A 4,485-nucleotide genomic window follows, 5' to 3' on the forward strand; every position below is an offset into this window, starting at 1 on the left:
CCCTCTGCCCAGTACCTCTCTGTACGTTCTTCAAGCACTTGCCAAAGACCAATCTACCCAAAGGTGAGGAAAGGAATACTCCTCCATGAAAACAATTGCCAGTCTTAAGGCTGTTTTTCCATTAGCAAATGTATTTCTAAGAGGTCATCTGAACCCTACAAAATGAGTAGCTTTCTGATAATAAATTTCATTTTCAGAAAGTCCTATACTAAGCACTATAAATGCCCTAAGGAAAATTTTTGTTAAAATGCACAGGCAGGGTGCAGTGGCTCATGCCTGTAATCCCAGCACTCTCTGGGAGGCTAAGGTGGGTGGATTGCCTGAGCTCACAAGTTCGAGCCCAGCCTGAGCAAGAGCAAGACCCCATTCCTAAAAAAAAAAATAACTGGTCATTGTGGCAGGTGCCTATAGTCCCAGCTACTCGGGAGGCTGAGGCAAGAGAATCACTTGAGTCCAAGAGTTTGAGGTTGCTGGGAGCTATGACATCACAGCACTCTACCCAGGGTGACAGCTTGAGACTCTGCCTCAAAAAAAAAAATTTACAAGCACATAGTTACGGAATTTCCCTATGTCACTATCATACACGTTAATACTTTTAACATACCCAGTTAAGGAGGTACTTCACTTCACTGGAGACTCTAGGTTCTGGAAGGAGTTCCAAAGATGGAGAGTCAGCCTTTGATAACTGAAGGCAACACTCCATTAAGCTGGTAATAGCGTTTTCCAAATATCTTACCTTGTTCTCTATAGATCTACAAAGGCACGAGTACCCAGTATAACAGGGGCTCTGCAAAAAGAATATGGCATTCCTGCCTCAGTGACGGAGGCGGTAAGGAAGAGGTGGGAGCTGACTGGGACCCTCACAGTAATTATTTAACACTGATAGAGAGAACAGCCTTCCTCTCACGCACATTTCTAGCAAAAAATTTAGATGGGTAAAGCATGTTCTACAAACAGATGAGTTTTCCTGGAGCAGTAGAGAAGAGTAGCAGCAAATAAAGAACCTGGGGGAATAGAGGGGCTCGACAACAAGAGGTGTGGGCTGCTGAGAGTCTCTGGGTAGGCAAGGGCCCCAGCAGTACTGAAGAAACAGTATTAATGAGGCAGAGTGTGGTCAAAGAGGAAGGATGTCTGCAGATGAAAAGGCAGGCATGCTGGTCCCCTGCAGTCACGAGGAACCTAGGCCAGTGTGCCAGACAGCTGGAGGATTTCAAAAAGATGAACAAAAGTTTGAGAGCAAAAGTCATTTTGCATGAAAACAACATGGAGTGAGCTGCTGTGTGCCAGGTGAGAGGAACACTGCCACTGTCACAGAACCCTCAGAGTCCCAGGGAAGGCAGACATCTCAATGGATAATTGCACAAGCAAGAACAAGGAGAGTGACACAGTAGGGCACACAGGTGTCGTGTGCACACAGAGGAGGGGCACTGTGCCCAGCCTTGGCAATTCAGAAGACTTCTAGGAGCACAGGACACCTGAGCAGAGCCATGAAAGACGAGTGTGTCGGTCTCCCATGAATGCTGTAACAAAAGACCACAATCTTGGTGGCTCATGCCTATAACCCTAACACTCTGAGCTCAAGAGTTTAAGGCTGAGGTGGACAGATTGCTTGTGCTCAGAAGTCTGTCTCTACTAAAAGTAAAAAAAAACTAGCTGGGTGTTGTGGCGGGCACCTATAATCTCAGATATTCAGGAGACTGAGGCAGGAGAATTGCCCAAGAGTTTGAGGTTGCTGTGAGCTATGATGAAGCCACAGCACTCTACCCAGGGTGAGAGAGTAAGACTCTACAAAAGAGAACAAAAACACAAAAAACAAAAATTTATTTCCTCACGGATCTGGAGGCCAAAAATACAAAGCCAAGGCGTTGGCAGAAGACCCCTCCTGGCGGCTCTAGCTGCTCCCTGGCTGGTGGCAGCACAGCTTCTATCTCTGTCCGTCTTCCCGTGGCCTTCCCCGAGTGTCTCCCCTTCTAATGGCATTGCTGCTTACAAGGACACCTGTCACTGGATTTAGGACTCACCTGGTTAGTCAAATATTGTTATCTCAAGATCCTTACATCTCTTTGCAGACCCTCTTTTTCTAATATTGTCATGTTCCCTTCCCAGAGTCCACGCCAAGGGTAGGACTTAGACGTGTCTCTTAGTGGCCCATGCAATGCACTACAGTGGGCAATGTGCAAAAGAGCAGCATTCTGATGTGAACAAAATGCGTGGAGAAAACAAATGGTATCAAAACAACTAGCTACCATCAGAACATGAAGAAAAGAGTCAAGTGGAACACAGATAAAGCAACTGAAACCGTATACAATCATCCTCCCTTATCTTTAGATACACGCTGAAATCCCCAGTGGATGCCTGAAACCACAGATAGTACTGGGCCCTATTTAGACACGATGTTCCTTCCTATGTAGTAATGATGGACGAGACAAAGGGATAATTCACATTACAGGGGCAATGAAACAGCGTAATGCAAGATTTCGTCACGCTACTCAGAACGATGAACAAATTTAAAGCTTATGAACTGCATATAATGCCAGACTTATTTCTAAAATTTTCCATTTAAATTTTTGGACCACAGTTGACCATGAGTAACTAAAACTGTGGAAAGCAAAACTGCAGATACTTGTGCCACAGGGCACAATTTGTGTTCACAAAGCCCTGTCACAGGATGATACTTCATTTGAGCCAACTAATATCCTTTAAAGTAAGCACTTGGGTTAGTCAATTCTTTCTCATAATGAGAGGGAGGCAGAAAGATTCAGCAACTCTGAACACACATGCCTATGGAATGGCTGAATTTGAATTTGCACCCAAGATGTGCTGCTCAAAATCATATCTATTTTGCCACATTACACTGTACCCATCTCTTTAATGTTGTTATATTAAAACATAAATTCATGAGTGAAATTAATCATTAGAAGAGTTGGGTGGGCTCACGCCTATAATCCCAACCACCCCAGAGGTCGAGTAATATGGATCACTTGAGGCCAGGAGTTCAAGACCAGCTTGGGCAATATAGGTAGTGAGACTCTGTCTCTAAAATTTTTTTTAAAGTCATAGTTGTGCTCTTCTATGGTCCAGCTATTTGGAGACTGAGGCAGGAAGATCAATGGAGCCCAGGAGTCCAAGGCTACAGTGAGCTATGATCATATCACTGCACCCCCGGCTGGGCAACACGGTGAGACCCTGCCTCTAAAAATAATAATAATCATGAATAGGTTCATGTTTTAAAGAACCGTTATTCCTATCTTGAAACCTGGGAAACACATTGCTATAATCCCTCTAGAGAAAACAGTAGGTTTCACTTAAGGTCAGAAGCAGATCCAGGAAAAAAACTCCAGGTCTCTAATCCTTAACACTTCTGATCAAGTGCCCCCAAGCCCGGTGCAGAGGGCGTTTGGAGAACGCGTGTTAAGAGCACCTCGCGTGTTAAGAGCCGGGCCTCTCACAGGAGGCGCCACCTAAACATCTATTTCCTTCTCACGCTCCGGGCCTCAAAACAGTGCGAGATAGTTAGTAAGGAGATGAGCTGTGGCCAATGTGCCAAGTCACCTTCAGGGTCAGCAAAGCAAGGCTCAATAGACAAAGCCGGGGCCAGGAGGTGCCGGTAAAATAATGACTGCTTAACACAAAGACTATAAATATTCCCTTCACATCCTCTACACACCGGCAGTTCTGAAGGAATGTCTCTGCCTGTTGATCTCTTTCTTCTCTGTAATTCCAGCACAAGAAAACTGACAGGCATGGAGAACAAATAGATGGGCGGCTGAGGTTTCATTCATATGTTATCATTCAGGCCAGGAACCAGGGGCGCTCCTGGAAGGAGGCTGAGACAAACACTTGACTGGGAGACCTAACAGCTGCCATGCTTCTGTGGCAGAGACCCCAGTGGGCGATGGAGGGCGGAGCAGCTGGGGGGCAGCGGGAGAGCAGCCAGGACGGTCAGCAGCAGCAGTAATCAGAAGTCCCACCTCCCTTTTCTCAGAGGTAAATTGGACCTAGGAGCCTCTCTACCAGGAGTAAATAAATCAGTCACACAAACACATTCTCCTTTTGCCTCTACCTGAAAATAAAATATCACTGAAAAAAGCAGAGGGCTGCCCCAAACCACAACCATCATTCCCAACCGGGAAGAAGCAGGCAAGGGGACAGACCAGCTTAGAGGGGGACTGCTCCTTTAACAGGGACCCTGTCAAACAGTGGCGCTCACCTTCACCACACCCTGGAATCATCAGGAGAGTCCTCCAAATTCTCAAGCCCTACCTGAGACCAACACATCACAACCTCCCAGCTGGGACACAACATCGGGATGTGTAAGCCATCCCCTGTCATTCCACTCCCCGGAGGAGTATTGTTTTAAAAACCAAACAAACAAAATCAAAACAAGACAAAAAACCGGAGTATCTCAATATTCCAAAAAGTCTTTTCTTTTTCCTTTTGGGCTGGAGTCTGGAAACAGGAAGAACAACACATCGCTGCCCTTTG

At 45.9% G+C, this 4,485-nt stretch overlaps 1 protein-coding gene across 1 annotated transcript in view; it reads right to left on the minus strand.

The window, feature by feature from the left end:
- Positions 1-4,485, minus strand: part of PLCH1 (phospholipase C eta 1) — a 220,113-nt gene that overhangs the window by 39,570 nt on the left and 176,058 nt on the right. The window lies entirely within an intron of this gene.

The sequence above is a fragment of the Otolemur garnettii genome, unplaced genomic scaffold (genome assembly GCF_000181295.1).
Source record: "Otolemur garnettii isolate 467f Iridium unplaced genomic scaffold, OtoGar3 scaffold00076, whole genome shotgun sequence".
NCBI lineage: Eukaryota > Metazoa > Chordata > Mammalia > Primates > Galagidae > Otolemur > Otolemur garnettii.